General features: G+C 39.4%; 1 protein-coding gene across 5 annotated transcripts in view; it reads left to right on the top strand.

Annotated features, from left to right (window-relative positions):
* ATP8B (ATPase phospholipid transporting 8B) overlaps window positions 1-20,184 on the top strand; it is an 81,603-nt gene that overhangs the window by 9,146 nt on the left and 52,273 nt on the right. Inside the window, exons 1-2 of one of the 5 annotated variants that reach the window (XM_022080912.2) lie at window positions 14,955-15,259; window positions 16,188-16,506. The exons of 1 other annotated variant lie outside the window; for it this stretch is intronic. The gene's annotated coding sequence lies outside the window, so the exon portion shown is untranslated. Of the gene's footprint in view, window positions 1-11,187; window positions 11,293-14,954; window positions 15,260-16,144; window positions 16,507-20,184 lie in introns of those variants that run through there. 3 more of the 5 variants (XM_022080913.2, XM_022080915.2, XM_022080917.2) reach the window with 3 other exon arrangements.

Here is a 20,184-nt window from a genome sequence, read left to right as displayed (position 1 = left end):
CAGAGTTTGCTGTGTGCATAAAACATTTGCCAGTCTTCAGCTGCAGGGACTATCCCAAGAGGCGTTCGAATCTTATCGTTTTAGCTTTTGCAAGAGAAAGCCAGTGTGGAGGCACTTTATAGACGAACTGCTTGGAATGGTTTGTTGATTACCAGGACCGTCACTGACGTAAATGTAGGTCATATTTTTTTACAAATTAATTAAAATTTGATTCTATTTTATTTGGTCCCTTCGCAAAATCTGATCACCTCTCGCCCACGTATCAAAGTTCAAAATAGCGTGCATGACGTCACGGCCGCCCTCAGACTTTAATAATGCCATGACATTTGTGACGATAGCTGCTGGGTAGTGATTCGGTAACCCCCCCCCCCCCCCACACACACCCCGTATCCTCATAGCATTGCTGCTGCCAGGTTTTTGGGGGATTGTAACTTGCCCTTGGTTCCCAGATTGCTTATTCGTGAGGGTGAAAGGAAGGTTGTTCGTGACAAGGCCCTCCGTGTTGCCTTTGACATTACTTCGTAGTTGGTGCAGAAGTCAGGGCACATTTGAAATGGAAGCGAATCTGAATATTTTTCTTCATGATGTAATTTTATTGCTTTCCGTGTCTGGCCTTACAGATGCCTTTACAAGTACGCCTTCTGCGTTGGAAGTAGTTAAAACCTGTCTCCGTGCTTTCGGGAGAGCATGGACAGAGACGTTTTATTAAAAGGGATGGTTAGTGTGCCACGACTTTTGAATCACCCTGTGTCTATATGTCCTTGATGTCGTTGAATGTAGCAACTTTAGATGAAAGTTTCATACTCGTCTTCAGGACATTAGATTAACAAAGTATCGATTTGTAATTAAAAGCACTTTCGTTTGCTAATGACCACCTCATGACCTCATGGAAGGCTGAAGCAGTAGCCTTCATGTTTCTGTTCGTATGCAGAGAGCATTGGCGATTTATGACGATACTTAGTGTCGCGGTGGGCATGCGGAGTTAATATTAAGACTGTCCCTCTAATTGTGAACGTTTAATTCATGTTCTTGTGAAATATCTATAATTTTATCCAAGTTCTCATTGACGAATAGCTTCATAATTTATGCTCTTTGCCACGTATCATTAGGTTGATAAAATCCAATAATGTAAGATGGACGGGTCATGTAGCACGAGTGGGATCTACGAGAAATGTATGCAGTTTAAAACCTGGATGGGAGAGACCGATTTAGGTGATCTAGGCATAGATGGGAGGATAGGTTTTAAGAACAGTGTGATGAGCCTTCTGGTTTCAAATAATGTGAGAAACGTCTTGAGGACCTGAGTGACTGTTACGACTCTGAAGAGGGACTTTGCCCCACAGTCACTTATTAACAAACTTGCCGTCTTAAAATCAGATTCGTGGCATTTTATTACAGAGTAGATAATGTCTTAATATTATTATGTAAAAATTTACATGTGACACTCCCATTATGACATTCTATAAAACTATGACCACTGAGAAAGGGAACAAGCTTATTTTAACCCATTAAGTTACTACGCGTAAGGAATTAGGGAAAACTTTAAAATTTGTGAGAAGCTTCTTCAAAACACCAAATTGCTGTGGATTTAAAGTCCATGTTGAGGTCGAATTTTCATAAATTGGGAACTTTTTCTCTCTGATTATATCACTACTTTGCCTGTGCGTAGACAATGTTTGCTGCCTTGAGAAGTTCGTAGTGAACTCGACTCTTCACAGACTTATCAATATTAAGTGCCCCCTGAGCCCTGTAGATCAGTGGTCCCCAACCTTTTTGTGCCTACGGGAACATTTGAGAGTTTATGAGATCGTGGCGGGCACCAACCAATTAACAAAGCCAAATTTTCTTTTCTCTGGACAAATAAGATATGGACACCAAATAATACACAAAACAACACGACGTTTAATGATGCAATCAAAAATACATACTTTTATAAGTACAATTATTATTACTCAAGTGGGAAGTTAGTGTGATGTTTGGCACCGCATTTCATCGGACAGTTTTTCAAATTTGGGAGTGTAGGATGACGTTCGTCAAGATGGGCATAAGTAAGTCGAGATCTGTGCTTTGATTTTATAATGTTCATGGTTGAACGGCCTTCATTATTCAGTATAACCTCTTTCCGTAACAACGCGGGCACCCAAAAAAAGGCTTGGCGTGCGCCATGGCACCCGCGGGCACCGCGTTGGGGACCACTGCTGTAGATTCATGTGAGGATGTACACTGTCACAGTGGTTTCGTAGAATTTCTATCATGCAGATGTAATATATCGTTTCTTGTTATTTGAAGACTGTTATCTCACATGAACATTCAGATACCATAAAACTAGGGAAATTGGCTAACCGTTCATGCCGTAATATAAGAATCAGTACATTTTTTAGAAGCGATGTATTACTGAGCAGTGAAAATGCAGTGATACAAAATACATTTCTTTTCCTTTGTTTTCCCCCATCTTCCAAAATTTTTGTTGCAATTTCACGCAGGCAGAGACCCCCAATGTGCAAGGCCCCAGTCCTTAGGTCTGCATGATTCTGTCACGTAGAAGTTTTACTGCGATGACAAGTAAACATTTCCCTGACCTGCACAATCGTATTCAGGGTCAGGAATGGGACATCATTTTTCATAGCGCTATAGAGGAATCTTCAAGATTTTACCAATACATGTCATGTGTCGTCAGCTCTGCAAACATGGGTGTTTAAGCCGGTTTTCATTCCCAATGCGATAATCGCCCTGATGATGGAGGCAGCGAGTTCTTCAGAAACGTCGATAAACTTTACCACACTACACGAAGCAACACCCCCAGCAGTCAGTCATATTCGCCACCTGAAATCTCACCTTCATTAACCTCGTTCAACTGCACACGGCACGTGAGTGGGGAAATAATTTTTGTGTCCCAAAAGGTCGCATCAGGTTACATGCCTCTTGAATGAAGTAAGAGCTTAAAGCTGCAGGAAAGCCCGTGTGACTTCATTAGGCGTTGTTACAGTGTTATTCTGGGACCAATTCCCGATAAACAGTGTATATATAGATTATCTCGCTATCTTGGATATGAAACCACTTTCCTTCCATGGGATGAGGGAAGGCTCCCATTCCATTTACCAGTTTTGTTCTGCAGCGTAGTCTGTGTAATGTACTTTCATATTCTGCCCATGAATATATATCGGAAATTCAGTACCTGAGGGTGGGGGTTCATCTGCCCCAATCCTGTAGCTTGTTCACGTGCCTTTCACAAGCTCGACCCCTTTACTGATGCAAATCAATAAAGATTTTTGTAACGAAAGTGATTTATACTGTTTTTCATCATATGAAGTGGGTAGCTAGGGGATTGTGTCATTACTTTTAACACACCGTTTTCCTATTTGCCTTCTTCATTGAACAGATACACTACAACTAACTAGCTAACTGCTTGGCTATCTAATTCCTTTATAAGTTAACAGTAAGCTCACCCAGTAAATAAATTAGCCGTCTTTTATGGAATTCATAATTTCATTGTCTTGTTCATTTTTCCCTATCCTGATTCAAATGCGGCTGGTCCACACCCTTTCACCATATTTATTTACATTTTATGTACATTTTAATATTATCCTCCCATATATGTCCAAGTCTAAAAATGGTCTGTTTTCTTCAGATCTTCCTGTACCGTTGAGACATTTGTAGTTTTAAAACTAAGAGTTCAAACTATTTGTAAGAAGATTGAAAGCCAAGTAATTTTTTTGATGTTTAATAGAGGACTGTAAATTGCCATGAGAAAGATGTAATCTCTAATGCGATAAAATACAAATTCCCAAAGGTAGTCGTATGTACCACTTTACTGACAGACATGCATATGCCAGGCTTGTAACACCCGGGATTTAAAAGTCATTAATTGTACGTATACACAGTACGTCGATAAACATAGGAGTTTGAGACCGAGCGCTGTGTACCTGAAAGCTACTGGATACAACAGTTAGTGTTCAGCCTACAAAGATCAACTCTTTTCTCGAGGTTCTAAATCGTACTAACCAGGATACATAATCTGTAAATTAAATTAGCGTGGATGAACAGTTAGTGTCTAGTCACGACGAAGCAAATGTATTCGTTTCGCCTTGTTAAAAATAGCTGTAGATCTTATAGAAATCAGTAGTTTAAAAAGTATTTTTGAATTGTTTATTTCTTATATTAATCCCGTTAGCTTTGTTTTAAAATCTATTTTATCGTTTTTTCATCCTTTCCTCATTTTCTGATTTCTCCTATGTTTCTTTTCCGTGCCTTCGTTGGCTCTTCTCACACTTCTCTGCCACCGTATTCTGTTTGTTTTCTTTTGTTAGTACGTTACGTCTCATCACTGTCTGTCTGAATTTCTTAAATCATAAAGACAAGTATTAACCAAACTTTATAATTGAAAGGTATGATACACATATATTAACATTAATGTATTTCTCTGTAATATAATCTAAAACACGTTTAATGTAAAAATTATGTTTCGAAACTTTTTTGCTGGGGAACATCGATAAAAAATATCAGAAGCGCTACGTTTTACGTAATTTCAACAATTTCTCCCAGTTCCGCGCACATTTTCAAATGTCATCTCTGTGGGCCAAAGTCAACACAACGGACTTAACATTCGCTTTTATAAAACGCGGATTTACTGGTACCGCATTCATAACAGATATTAATGAAGGCCTCAGAATTATCTGGTAATAGTTGGAATGTAGACAGGACATGGAAATTTTCAGGTGACTGGTATGTGGTATAAACAGGGCTAGAAGTAAATTCAGAAAAGACTAAGTAAGTGTTAGTATCTCGTCATCAGAAGACAGGCGGGCAAAATTATCTTAGGTTAGCTAATAAGTCCTTTGAAAGTGTTTCAAAGTTCAAATATCTGGGAACAACAATAACAAATCAAAATGACACTCATGAGGAAGTTAGGAGGAGATTAAATTCTGGAAATGCTTGCTTTTTCTCAGTTCAAAATATTTTGGCTTCCCGTCTGATTTCTAAGAACCTGAAAATTAAAGTACACAAAACAATAATCTTGCCTGTTGTTTTGTATGGGTGCGAAACATGGTCTCTCACTCAGAGGGAGGAACACAGATTGCAGGTGTTTGAGAATCGGGTGTTGAGGAGGATATTTGGGCCTAAGAGGGAAGACGATGGGGCGTGGAGAAAACTGCATAAAGATGAACCTCCCCCAGGATTATCAGGGTGATTAAGTCGAGAACAATGAGATGGGCTGGGCATGTAGCGCGCATGGATGGGACAAGAGGTGTGCTCTGGGAACTGGTTGGGAAGCCTGAGGGGAAGAGACCGCTGGGGAGACCTAGACGTAGATGAGAGGATAATCTCAGGCGGGATCTATGGGAGATAGGAGTTGAAGGAGAGTGGATTTTGTTGGCCCAGGACAGGGTCCGGTGGAGGGCTTCGGTTAATTCGATGATGAACCTTCGGGTTCCGTAAGCCATCTAGTTAGTTAGTTATGTGGTATAAGTGTTCCAGTCCATTTGTTTACTATTTCCAGTGCGATATATTAAGGTCGTGTCAGTTCCTTTCCACTTTTCCGTGTTTTAATTTACGTCTCCGTGTAAGTGGGAGCTTGAATTTGATCATCGTCGCAATTACAGCCTCAATTATGAGATATGCAGTAGTAATTACAAGGTTGTTAACTAGAAATTAGAATCTTGGAATAACTAAGTAGCATAGCAAGTGTTTTGCCAGTGTTTTTGGGTTCGATTTGTTGAGTCACAGATGTTAATGAAAATAATTATCGGAAGCTGTATAAAAAGCTAGGTCCCTGTTGAAAGTGAAATGTTGGTTATCAAGACGAGAATGCAAATATAATGGACTGCTCTTGAAAATAGTGCGTGGTAATATTAACTTTTAGTGAAGATTGAATGCGCTTGATAGTACATTAATGGCGCTTTCATTTCACGACAAGGACGTTAATCCAACGTAATAAATGGACTGAAGAACCACTTGTGCACGCAATGTAATATCTAGATAATGTATGTTCGGATTTTCATGAACTTCTCCACGGACGTTATGCCTTATGTGATTACTCCAATGTAATACTTCTTAAATTCCCACACTCGATGCTTGAATTCTTGAGGTAGAATGTTTGAGACCGTACCTGACTGAGGTATTTCGTGTTTTTTTTATGTTAAATTAAGTCAAGTTCCAGGATAGTATCTTGAATTAGGCCACGACTGTTTTCTTACGTATGTTTTATACTTAATTATTCACCTTTCGACTCTATATGTTGAGTTGCTGACTGTTGTTAAATAAACTATTTATTATTATTTTTTATTTAGTGTTCTGTCTGACGACAGGTCCATATGAACAGGATCCTTCCATCCTTTTCTCGGACTGGGACCTGTTCATATACGTTCTTGGCAGATGATCCAGAAGTGGTTTGCCATTGCCTTCTTCTGTGTGTGAATGGAGTAATTGTTGGGATGCCACGGAGAAACCGGGGAAGCCCCCGGAGGAAAACTCCGTGTTGCCTAGACCACGGCCTTGCCCAACACAAGTTATAAATTCGAACCCGAGACCCCAGGATTACAAGGCCAGCGTTCTAACCGCTAGACCACCTCATCTTATTATTATTTAGTGTTCTGTCTGAGGACAGGTCCATATGAACAGGATCCTTCCATCCTTTTCTCGGACTGGGACCTGTTCATATACGTTCTTGGCAGATGATCCAGAAGTGGTTTGCCATTGCCTTCTTCTGTGTGTGAATGGGATGCCACGGAGAAACCGGGGAAGCCCCCGGAGGAAAACTCCGTGTTGCCTAGACCACGGCCTATTTAACTTTACTTATAAACTATAAGTAAAGTTAAATAGGGGTACATCCGAGACGAGCTTTTTGACATTTTGAGACTGATAGATAAGTCAGGTTATGTAATAAATAAAATATTATTGTGTGTTGTCGCCGTTGTGCACTTAAAGATTACTTTCGATGATGAAGTGTTAACTACCGGCGTAAATTAAACTGACTGTATTACAGTGAGACAAAAATAACTATAAGGTAGTATATTTGCGTCATATTGTGAATTAGGTTAATATTTTAATATTTTTCGTCAAATCACAATTTTAATAAGATAATAAAATATAAAATATTTAAAATATCATTTCACGTTCCGCATCGAATGATCGATTTACAAATTGGAACGTCTCTTACGACATGTTTCGGTTATATTTAACCGTCCTCAGGTATAAATTAGATTGTTAAATTTAAAACTCGAATTACAAATGATATTTTAAATATTTTATATTTTATTATATTATTAAAATTGTGATTTGACGGAAAATATTAAAATAACTATAACTATAACTATTTCCGAAAGCCAATGATTGGTGTTTACGCTGAACACGACGTGTAGCCAGATGGCGATATTCTATTGTTTAATGTGTTCCCCTGACAAATGTAATGCCAAGTATCATTTCTGGTGCATAATCTACTGTTCGTACGTTTAGTTTCTTATTTCTTTTTTCCTTCTTGTATGCTTTCATTGGCAAATTTGTTTTACCTAAACACATAGGGTTAGAACGACGGGTCACACAGTTGGTAGTGGGTTTGGGGGCTCTTCAACAAGGGGTTAACTGGGTACATCCATGGAAACATGTACAAAATATCACGTAATTGCATGTCAAAAGGTGTAAGAATGGAAGATGACGTTGTGGCACCTCGGAAATTGCTTATTTGGTTTGATGGCGGTAGACTGATAGATAACTCGTTATGATGTTGCTGTTTGATCGACTTTGACGCTGATCGCTGCACCTTACGTTCCGCGTATTTACGTAGAGGCTGTGATCTATATAATTTAATTAAGGTTGAAATCGTGTTGTTGGAACACGGTGTTTTAAAGCTGGATAATAATGGACTTTAGATATTTCCGAGGGAAGATTACTTTTATTGATTCCATCAACTGTGATGTAATTTCCTTTCGCATGGCTGCCATTCTTTTACAATCCACTCCCAGGCATCCAGCAAACAGGCGAAAGACAAATAAATTTCATTCATTGAAGTGAAACCCTTGTTTTTCTTCTTCTGATTCCTCTAACCCCCCCCCCCCCCTCCCCACGTTCTTTAACTTCATGGAGACACCAACTCCTGTCACGCAATGGCTTTCAATTGCAGGCAAGAATAATTGGCCTCGATGTTGGGTTTGGCTACTGCCGTATGATAGCATGCCATTACGTCGAGTCTCGCTTGCGTCACTGGGGCGTCTTGTTGACACGCCCGGATATACCCGGTCTTAGTGGTTAACGTTATTGTGATGGATAGTGAGTCCTCAGTGTTACAGTTTCGATTGTTTTTGACACAGTTTTGCTGTCGAAGTTGGTCTTATAGGTTGTAAAGCCTTATGGACTTGTAGCTGGATACTAGTGGATGAACATACTACATCCATCTTCAGGGATAGAGACAGTAAGTTACGTTGGGTTAGGTTAGTAGGTTACGATACGTTTTGTAAATCTTCGTCACGTTTGGCCACCTCTCCTCACGCCATGACAGTAGGTCACGCATAGTCACGCTTTTAAAATCTTCGTCAGATTTTTATAATTAAGGCGACCTTTCGTCACGCCGTCAAAGCAAATCACGCGTGGTCACTACACCACGCTTCGGCATGCTTACGTTAATTTACGTTAGGTTCGGTTAGTTTAGGCCACATTACAATACGTTAGGTAAAGTTAGGACGCGTTAGGTTAGGTTAGGTTTAGTTAGGTTAGGTTAGTTTAGTTTAGTTTAGGTTAGTTTAGGTTAGGTTAGGTTAGGTTCGGTTAGTTTAGGCCACATTACAATACGTTAGGTAAAGTTAGGACGTGTTAGGTTAGGTTAGGTTAGGTTTAGTAAGGTTAGGTTAGGTTTAGTTAAGTTAGTTAAGTTAAGGATAGGTTATATAATGTTGTTTTTGATGGGTTGGGTTGTCCTGGAGAATTCTTATCGTGTTCATCGGTGGTCGTGGGGTTATCCTGGAGAAGTGCTGGAGAATTCTGGAGATTTCCAGGAACATTTTTCCGATTCAGGAAAATTAAACATGCAAGTGAAGACTGTTATTTTAGACTCAACGAAATTAAAAATTGCGCAATTAAAACTTTTGTGCATATAAGCCTCCATCCAAATTCCTATGGCCGCTATTTTCGGATTTTATCGTTTCACTAACTCTTTCCTTGACTAATTATAATAGACGACACCGAATTAATATCATATATTTATTTTCCTGCCTCTGCAATTTTTAACAGACGTTTTTGGATTGAATCGTACTCACGCGGAAACTGACCTTCCCATGTTATTTGTGTAATCTGCATACATTTCGAAAGGAAGTGAAAGGAAACTGGCAAAACTTTGCATTCCAGTTAAAATATTGGATCAGGCAACATTGGATATCACTTCTGCACAATAAACAAGGGGCTCATATTATTCTACTTTCACTTGTGTGCTGGACACTTGAACATTAGTTGTATTCTTTCTAACGTATTCCCTGAAAGGAAGGATTTGAGGTTTCGACGGCGGTGCGTCTGAAGATGGCTGTCTTCTGGGTTGTAGCACCGAGTTGTCTCCCTGATGATGGAGGCACTAAGATTCTCTGAAGCGTCGGTAAAGTTATACCAGACTACACGGCGCAACATCCCAAACGACAGAAATATTTATCCCCGGAAACATTTAGCGTGCCGCCATGAGATTAAGAAGCCATAGTTGTGGAATTATTGGTCTTCGTTGTCAAAATTTATTTTCTGAGGAATAGGACAAATGCTAGTGGGTGTCCCCTTTCGAATTTCGAAATTGCAGCTTCGTCACCGAGAGTGTTATTTATTTCTGTGTTGCTGTAACTAACTTCATGGATTCATGGAGTCGCCGTCACTGGGCCCTGGTCTTATCCATGCGAACTAAATATTCATCCTCTGTACAGACTTTTGTAACAAATAGTATTTGTAGTTTGCTTACGGTGCATTTAATTAGTTTACAGAATCTGTCTTCACAAAGTAAGCAGAGCTGTTGCTACGCTTGATCACAGCACCGTGAATCAAGAAATTTGTGAGTGCGCAACCATAAAGATTTCCAAGGCCATTCACCATGCTAATTCTACTAACGTTTTTAGGTCATTTCCTCCTACTACAAGGTTTTAAAGTATGAGAATTTGTCGCGTGCGTGTCACAGAGACTGCTTTACCGTCCGTAGACCAGGTTGTTCATCACAGTGATCACGCCAGTCTACAGCCGCATTTAAAATTTGTCTTGTGATGACGAGACTCCATTTCCGGTGACGTTCTCTAAGATGCACGTGGCATTTTTTTATTTAGTGTTCTGTCTGAGGACAGGTCCATATGAACAGGATCCTTCCATCCTTTTCTCGGACTGGGACCTGTTCATATACGTTCTTGGCAGATGATCCAGAAGTGGTTTGCCATTGCCTTCTTCTGTGTGTGAATGGAGTAATTGTTGGGATGCCACGGAGGAAAACTCCGTGTTGCCTAGACCACGGCCTTGCCCAACACAAGTTATAAATTCGGGCACCGCAGGGAATCGAACCCGAGACCCCCAGGATTACAAGGCCAGCGTTCTAACCGCTATACCACCGTGGCGGTCACGTGGCATTACCAGCTGAAATTGGCAATCGCGGATTCGAAAGGCCACCGTTTGTTCTTCTGTTATGGCCCTCTGTTTGAAGGCGTCTTAGAGACTGCTTTAGTGTTGATTAGAAAGGATTTTTGATCAGGGGTTCTCAACCCTCGGCCGTCGATGTATGTTTTGTGGCTCGCGTAATTTTCTTGGTGTAATTTCGTCTCCCTGTGTGATTAAAAATAGTTACGTACCTGTGATATAAGAAAATACGCTTTGTTAATGTCGCTGTGAGTAACTGTTCAGCTTACTGGATAATGTCAAATCAAGAAGCAAGACACGTCTTACTGTTGAGTAATCCAGTCAAATGCAGTTAAAACAGAACTAAATTTCTTTTTCATCACGTGTGTGTTGTACTCGGAAGACCTGTACGTAGATGGGAGGATAATATTAAAATGTATTTTAGGGAAATTGGGCTGGATTCACCCAGCTCAGAGTAGAACCTGGAGCTGGGCTGTTGTGAACACGGTAACGACCATTTGTGTTACGTAAAAGCGTTTAATTTTATTGCTGTCTGAGAAACTATCAGCTTCTCAAGAAGGACTGCCCTTCGTTTGGTATTTTGTATGTTTTTTTTTTCTCCCTTTTAAGGTGAATGCTGTCTGTATGTTTGCACGTCGACGTTCTCTGGCACAAAGATTACAGCAGCTCGCAGTGACTCCTGACAACTCGCACATCTTCGCGGTGACAGTAAGTGTGTGTACCTTGGCACAGCGCCCTGGCATTATGTAATATGCTTCGTACTCATTATGACGTCTCTATGTTGCAGTAATGTAGTTGTTTAACGTTATTTTTAAGTGAAGCATTTGTTTTTAAAATTCGTGGAAACGTTTGCCCTCGTTCTGAATGACAACAGAAGAGTTTGCACAACAGAACAATACTGGGAAAATGTACTCCAGTGGAGAGACATCTTTCCTCTCCTATTCTGGGTTGTGACGCTGTTTGGGTGGAACATTATGTCTCTATCTTCAGAGCTAATAGGAAGTAATGGGAAAATACGATAAAAACAGGACCCTATAATAAATTTGACTTAATTTTATTTTATGCATATATTTGGTAACTAACTCCGTGAAACATCATTTGTCTTGAGAAGCTAGTAGTAGCTCAGCTAATCAGTAAATTTCCCACTTTTTATTCTGAGTCCACATGAGCTCGCCACTGATCCATATCCTAGTCAGGCGAATGCAGACCACACCCTTTCACTCTGTTTCCTTAAGATTCATTTTAATATTATCCCCCCATATACGCCTATATTTTAAAAGTGGTTTCTTCTCTTCATGTTCTTCGATCAAAATTCGTGTGTATTCTCCATCGCTTCCATGTATGCTGCATGCCTAACTTATTTTATCTATCTTTATTTTACCATTTTAATAATATCCGGCGATGAGCACAAATTGCGAAGCTTCTCATTTTGAGATTTTATTTGCCTCTTGCCGCTTAATCCTTTCAGTTAGGCTATTAAACGGAAGGCAAATTATTGAAAACTTAATTCTGAAAATTATTCCCCGAGTTTAAAATATACTCATAATTTTTTATTGTATTTATTTTTGATACATTTTATAAAGCTTCTTTAAAAAGAGGAAGGATGTAGGCCTATTTGTGTGTTTTATGAGCGAAATCAGAATTTTTTACGTTTTCTCTGAAAATCTTTACGCACAAATCTGTTTTCAAACATTTAATTTTGTCCTTTATAAGATAAGTAAGATTTAATTATGTTTTAGTCACAATTCCGCATTTTGAATACACGTATAAAACAGTACTGTAATATTTTTAGTGTCTGTCACAAATTTTGTATCGCTTTCAGTATTTGTCTACTTGTTTACCTTCATTTTCAACAGCGTTATCATTTATGTGTTCTGTTATATAAGAAGTGTGATGGAGGGGGACCCTGCTTTCTACAATAAACTGCTTACATCATGTAGGTCACCTTTTACGCTGTGAATGCAGCGTATCTGCCAGGTCCTGGTACCGATATGTTATAAAGTAACGTCTATCGAGTGCTATAGCCGTATTCTTTGTCCGTACTCTATAATAAAGTTCCTAGTGCATTAATTATTTACACTTCAGTACCAATCTAAAAGGGTCTAGGTCAGCTGAGTGGTCTGCCTTCAGCTAAGGTCACTTTTCATTTGCTACTGTGTATTTGTACATCGGTTTTGTGTTTTAACATTTTTGGTTTCCGGAGGAATATGAGTGCAGTCTTTCGTGCTCCATCCTGGAAATTGGATTTTATAAAATTAATCGCCTTGCCTCCTGCCGAAGAGGGATTTGTAGTTTGATTGATGTTTCATTCTTGTATATCGTGCTTATTATTTCAACTCACGCGATCAGATGTCACTGTCGAGTTGATGATAATACCCCTCGATCCCAGAGACCGAAGACTTTCGTGGTTTTCCTCGGTCTCTTCCGGCATATGTCGAGATATGATCTTAAATTAGGCCACGACCAATTCTTTCCTTGGCCTTGCAAATTCATTGTTCACTGATAATCGTATTAATCGACGCCAAATAGTCTGAGGTACAGACCGCGGACGTTTATAATCACAGTTTCACCGAGTATTGACAGTAAACGCTTTTCTAAGTTCAACTTGTAATGTTACAATTACGTTTTCCGTGGCAGTGAATCGTGGGGGCCATTATAATGCAGGCGTGTGGTAACAAACGGACCAAACTTGTGGACTGCGTGTTTCGCCTCTCAGTAATCTGTGACCTTCGGTCAAATTACCTCTGAAATTCTCAAACCTTCTGCCTACATATATGCATATGTGTGTGTGTTTAGCGACAGCTCTCGTATTAATTAAATTAAATTAAACTCTTTTAATAACCTTTTTAAATTTATAATTACGTTGTGTTCGGTGCACTGTGAACTTTTGTGTGAAAAGTAAATTTGTCGTAATAAAATTCAGCGTGTATATTCGAAATGAGTATGATTATGGCTGAAGTTTTTCGTGTTTTTCGTTGGGAGATTGCCAGGGTAGTACATTAGAATAGGTATTGTTTCTTTCAGTTCATTACTGACAAATCAATAAATTTTATTGTATAAACATTAAGTCGGAGAGTGGACGATTGGACGATAATTAAACTTCTACAAACTGCGGATTTGTTTGTTTGTAACATTACGAATATGATGCTTCACAGTATGCGTCCTGTATTACTTAAATTAGGGGGGGGGGCATGAAAGGAACAACAGTACATATTTTTAACCTCCTGTCCCGAAATATTTAATCTCAGCGTTGATTCGAAATAATAAATGTCAGAGTACAAAAATGTTTATTTTTCTTTTCTGTCGTAAAACCGAAAGGGTAATAAAACTTTTTTAAAAAACAGAAATACTTGTATTGATATGTGATGCGCGGTTAATTATGTATTTTTGGGTTGTAGAATGTATATAATCGGGGTATGGTTGCGTCTCATGTGATGCTATGAACTACAGACTCAGCAAACCAAAAAGAGCTTTCTTAAATAAACTGAACACATTGAAGATTAACCAAACCTATAGATAATCGTGTGACGCATGAACAGATGGACGCATCCGTGGTTTTTGTTATATGGGAATACAGGCACGTTAGTGTTGGCGTAGAGGCAATTTCTTTGTTTTCGTCCCAGAATAATGTTGCCAATTTGTTTTATGTTTTTAGAGCAGAATTTGCTTTGTGTGTGTTCTTCAATAGTCTCATTGTGTTATTCTTAAACATCATGTTTTTTGTTTTGTGAACTTTTATTTTGCATAGGTTATCTTGAACGTGCTGCTTCTCAGTTCAAAATATTTTTGTCTTCTCGTCTGATTTCTAAGAACCTGAAAATTAAAGTATACAATACAAAAATTTTGTCTGTTGTTTTGTATGGATACGAAACATGGTCTCCCACTCAGAGGGAGGAACACAGATTTGCAGGTGTTTGAGAACAGGGTGTTGAGGAGTGATAATGAAAAGGACGGAACTTGTGGCTATCTTGAAAGATACCAAAATTTAATACGGCAAGCCTGAAGGGAAGAGACCACTTGGAAGGATTAGGGTTAGATATGACGATAATATTAAAATGGATCTTAAAGAAATAGCGTGTGTGTATATGGAATTATTTAGGACAGGGTCTGTGGTCCGCCGTAATTAATTTTCTGGCTTCGTGAATGGTAGAAAATCTATTGACTACCTGAGCGACTATTGATTTCTGTAGAAGGATTCTGATGGGTTAGTTTTTATTCTGATCCACGATTCGTCATATTTTCAGTATTTAAACAGTGTCGAAGCTTGTTTATTCGTGCAACGAAAAGACAGGAGTGCTCATGTTTTTGATTAGACTGTTTCGTGGTCGAAGCATGCCGTCGTGATACCTGTATTTCTCGCTCGCTCACAGTCGTTCTGGAGGCCGTGCTGGAGCGAGGAGAGTCGCTGGTGCACCTGAACGCATTTCAGCTCCGTCGCCAACACTTCCAGTAGTGTAACGGAAGAGTTCGAGCTGGTTTGTCGGTCACTCTGTCAGTAAACCAGTTGCGTGCAAGCAAGTGCGTGTTGTCTGTTACAGTGGATCGATCTATCGAGTGAATGACTACTAGTGCGTGTGACTGGTGTTTCCCCACTCTGCATTGTAATGATTTCTATGACTTGCAGCTTCCAGTTGAGAGTTGAAGTGAAATGTAGATGGAAGGAAAGGCCTTTCGCTTACTGGTAGGATTTGCACGGCGGCCGTATGACCTATCAGTTTAATTCTTGATAACAAGGGCGCTTGAGTCTGTATAAATTATGCGTGACTAAAAATCTCTTATTGTCAAGTAACAAAGATAAATCCTTCTTGAACCCATGTTATTGAAAAAGCTATGTGCCGGAGTTTTCAGTCGTATTTGTTCTCGAAATTAGAATAAATTTGTGTTTACTAAGAAAGGCTTTCGTTCGGGTGTTGTAGTCTTAAAGTTAATGGTATAAACGTTTCAAATTAACTTTGAGACATTCGGTGGGAGTTCGTAGTTTGAGGGATTAGCCCATCGCAACGTGATTCGTTTCGTAATTAGGTATTAAAAGCGAGGAAGAGACACGTTTGCACACTTCCGTGTCTCAAACGGATTTTCGATCTCACGACCCTAAGGTTAGAGTGGAATGAGACAGCTCGTAATAGGCAGAATTACTTTATATTACCACTGACTTGCTTAAAGTAGGTAATTGAAGAACTGGGGTAAAATATGGATTGGTGGTAATTGTATTTTCAGATATTATTTCGTATAAAACAAATCAGAGAATTAGGTCGTCATCGGAGTCCTTGATTAACTTGGTTTGCTACTCTCAGGTTGTTAATTGCTTTTGGTTTATTAAAAAGTGGCCACTCGCGTCGTTTCCCATTCCGAGAGGCGAACTCGTGTTTGTATGTCAGCTGTGCACCTAACACTTACCTGCCTGCAGACAAACGTAGCGGAATAGTAGAGCAGTTTCAAGACATTCTTTCAAGGACGTCCTGCGATATTAAGGCACTGAATGTAGCATTACTTAGTAGCTGTAGTCAGATGCAGACAGATTTATCCAATCAGCGTATCAGAATATTTTCTTTAATTTATTTTTCAGTTCTTGAAGTTGAATAATTGATTCTGTTGTAACTCTTCCACAGAGAGTCTTGTATATCTGCTTATTTCGAAGTGATTTGTATGAAGGATTACTATTGTACTGTATTCTGTGTGTTATTAAAGTCTCTTGTGGTGCCACACAGAGACCTTGTATTGTGCGCGGTTAGTTCGTGTGCACCGAGTACAATAGACATATACTGGCTCCGGTTGTGGAGATATGTAGTTTGAAACGCGGCGAACTTGGGTGTGTTGGAGTTTGTTTAGTGTGTTCAGTGGCCATTGCACTTTTTTCATTGGATATTTTCTTCGTCTGCAATGAAGGTGCTACTTTGTTCTTACGGAATCAGGCTGCTGAATATCCAGGTAATGACATCCTTGTTATTAAGATTTTTATACATATTTAGGTCGATAGGATGCGATTATTTACAACAAATTGTGCAATCCTCGTCACGAGAAAAAAGGGCCGATAGATTTTCTCACTGAACTATTTGTGGTTTACATTTTTTCTAGAAAAAAATGTCGAGATGGTACTGAAAATTGGCCACGTACAGTTCATTCCTTCACACACATCTCTCTGATCATAATTCAGAGTCATGCCATGTCTGTATCGGATTTGACGTTGCACGCCACTGGTAACCTTAGCAGTTGATACATCGCTGTGAAATAAAGGTCCTTGAGCCAGAATTTAGCATTTAATTGTTCCCCAGGACTCGCAGGAAATTGTAGAGGTTCGAAATTGTTGTTTTTTTTTTGTTGAAATCTGTAATTAGCTCCAAGGTCGCTAGAGAGGAAAGTTGCCGATAGAAAGACTATTTCTTTGTAAAGTTTCAGGCGTTTACGATATTCTCTGTCGTGGATACTTTTTCATTTGTAGCTTCTGCGACCATTGAATGAATTGCACATTGTTTCAGGAGTGCAATGTCTGAAGTGGTCCCCGGAGGAACACTATTTATCTCAGATTTGAAGTTTTACTGCGATAAAGATGTTGATAAAAGGCTGACCGCCTTGTGGGATTTTGCGCCGTGTAGCTGACGTTTCAGAGGTCCTCTGAAGTGTCGGCCAGTTCCTACCAGACGACACGGAACAACTTCCCCCGGAAAACATATTTTTTCTCGTCGCCGTGAAAACTTGATATCCCATCATGTCGATTGTGTTTTTTTTTTTGGATTGTGACGCAGTGTAGTGTTATAGGTGGTTACCAACATTCTGGAAGAAGTCTGTTGCCAAGAGCAAGTAATATACCTTCATCGTTGTCGTCTTTAATCGGATCTTCATATTTTACTCGGTGACACGAGATTGCTGAGCCAAGATTTTGACTTTGAACGATCATAGTCTGAAGGTTTTGGGTGAATATTTCTTTGACGCACGGACAGGAAGTACATCGGCGTGGGTGGGTAGGTACAGTTTGCGTACCAGACATGGCTTTTGCTTCAAGGTCTTCGATATTTACACGTCATTTTCACGTATGATTCGAAGTCTTCCCACACAGGATGAAGTCACCATCGTGGGTTTCGGCACACTGACGTAAAGGTCATTTTTTTATATTACATTGAGTATGATTCATATTTAACAATTTACAGCCTAGTGAAGTGTAAGTATCTGCATCAGAGAATTAATGTCAATTTCTGTGTGTGTTGTATCACGTGCGAGAGATTTTTTAAGTTCAGAATTAGAACTGTCTTAAAGTGACGGAATTCAAATAGGTGAACATGTGCCTACAAAGTATTGGATAAAATCTTAATTTTCATTCCTTATCGTTTCATTGTTAGTTTATTTAACGACGTTTTCTCACCTCCGTCGAAGACGAGTTGGCAGACGTGAAAGGAAGTGATCGTGGCCTATTTTCAGTCGCTGTCCCTTAATTTAGTTGAAGGGATGGAGAAAAATTGCAATAAACCTCATGTTAATTAGCCCCCAGTTTGAAAATCGAGCCCAAGACCTATTTTTATTCAGTGTTCTGTCTTACGACAGGTCCATTGCTCTGCCCAAAAAGAGCTCTCCAGTTTCCCCTATTCTCAGCTTCTCGTTTTAAAAAAAAATCCGTTACAAGGTAGAAACAGTTGGGGCGTTTTCTGTGTTTTGTTAGTGGACGAAAGGCGTAAGAATTAGTCTGCTGATGTATCTGCCACCAATTTTAAGACATTTGGCAGATGGCTTCTTAAAAGGCTCTGTTCGATGGTAACCGTAGGCCTATGTTCCAAATAATTTAAATGTAATTAACCCTGAATTTTCCCAACTGCATGTATTTATGTTTCTCACGTTATTCCCCGAATAAACAGCGATTTTTTTTTCAGGAAAAAGCATTTACAAATTGATCTTTGTGATGAATACGTATTGTGTTTTTCTCAAAATAAAGCCAGGCCTACCTCAAATTTGACAGGGACCTATTCTACAGTATGCCTGTTTCCCGAACGCAATTTTCTCAGGAGCGCGGATTTTACTTTCGACTGTGGATTACCTCATTTGTTTAGACGTATTACTACTTTCTAGTCGGCATTTGTTTCCTATGATTCTCACTGTTAAAAGCGATAATTTCCTCAAAAAACTTTCATCAGTTACTTATGCAACGGTGAAGTGTTGTGTTTTCTTTGCGGTAAGGACTAGATTCTTTAAATATTTCGACAAGCGAAGGCTTCAGAGTGTTTTAACCGAACTCTGCCTGCTTTGGTTTGCTGATGAGATAGGCAGGCACATTTCCCGGAAACTATTTATCTGGAGCGCATGTGGTTTGTTCATATTGCGTAATGGAGAAATACCCAGTTCCATTGCGGAAGAGAGGCAAGCTTCCCTGTCTATGGACCAAAGTCGGTTTGTTCATTATTTCAACTCAAATTATGGAAAAATAATAATGCATTTTGAAAATTTAAGTAAGTTCTGTTCGGGCAGGTCTGTTGAATACAGACCCGTCTTGACAAGCTCATCAGGCGAGGAGAGACGCATGTAAGAACCACATACCACGGCTTAAAGTGTTCGTAAAGTGTGAATAAGGAAATTGGCTGGGGGGGGGGGGGGGGTAAATTTAGTGTATCTGTTGTAATCGCAACTGAAGCTAGTTTGTTAGGTGGCAGGAACTGGATGTTTAAAATGAACTTCGTGCTTCAAGGGTGAAAGCAGTCTCGAAACTTAAGTCCAGCATTGGAGCACGTCAGAGGAATTATTATTTTTATGTATTGGTAGTATTTTTTTAACTGGCGGGGTGTTTATGAGGAAAACAATCTTACTGCGTCAGCTGTGGGTTTGAGGACTTTTCTTGTGGGTAAAGGTAACTCTGCCTGAACTTGTACTGCACGCTTCCGTTTAGTCCAAAACACTTGCAAATTGGTTACCTCCGCTCACCCCCGTCTGCCTTCATAGCTTGACGCAAGGACATCAAATGGTATCATTACATGTAACATCATCATCATCATCGTCATTAGAACATGCTTGGTTTCAGTGTTGTCCACAGCTTCTGTAACCTAGATTATTCGTTTATTGTCACGGAACTTCTTAGGAAACCCTCGTTTTAGAGTATCTTGAAACTTCTTCTTCTCGATGAAATCATCTCCTAAACACGGGTTCCGTGTGACGTGCGCTGTTGGATTACCTACCAAAAATATTCAATTTGTGACGTTAAGAACCAAAGTTTCGGTACTATTGAACACATATACTTTTTTTGACGTAAATACGTCTCTAAGGAAGGGTCATTCGGCAAAAAAGTGTAACGAAAAAGTGTACCTAGGGAACGTCGTGTTTACTCGGAATTGTTGTTACCTAGGAAACGTTACATTACTTTTCATTACATTACCTTACATTACCTTACCGTACCTTACATTACATTCAGCTACCACAGACCCATCTTAAGCGTAACTAATTCAAGTTAAATAAGCAATGTCTTAATCAAACTTTACGCAATTGTAAAGCATGTATAAAGGAAATATTTAGAATAAAGCCAATATATAAACTTCCTTTCCGTATAGACGTATTTACGTCAAATTCTCCGGAACCGTGGTTCCACTGTCACTTTTTCATTTGTTCTTCCTGTTTCAACAGTCCACAGTTTTG

The sequence above is a fragment of the Zootermopsis nevadensis genome, unplaced genomic scaffold (assembly GCF_977971745.1).
Source record: "Zootermopsis nevadensis isolate Lab colony 2312 unplaced genomic scaffold, Znev_1.0 Znev_ptg000008l, whole genome shotgun sequence".
Taxonomy (NCBI): Eukaryota; Metazoa; Arthropoda; class Insecta; order Blattodea; family Termopsidae; genus Zootermopsis; species Zootermopsis nevadensis.
The sequence above is the reverse complement of the archived record's forward strand: the minus strand, read 5'-3'. Positions and strand labels throughout refer to the sequence as shown.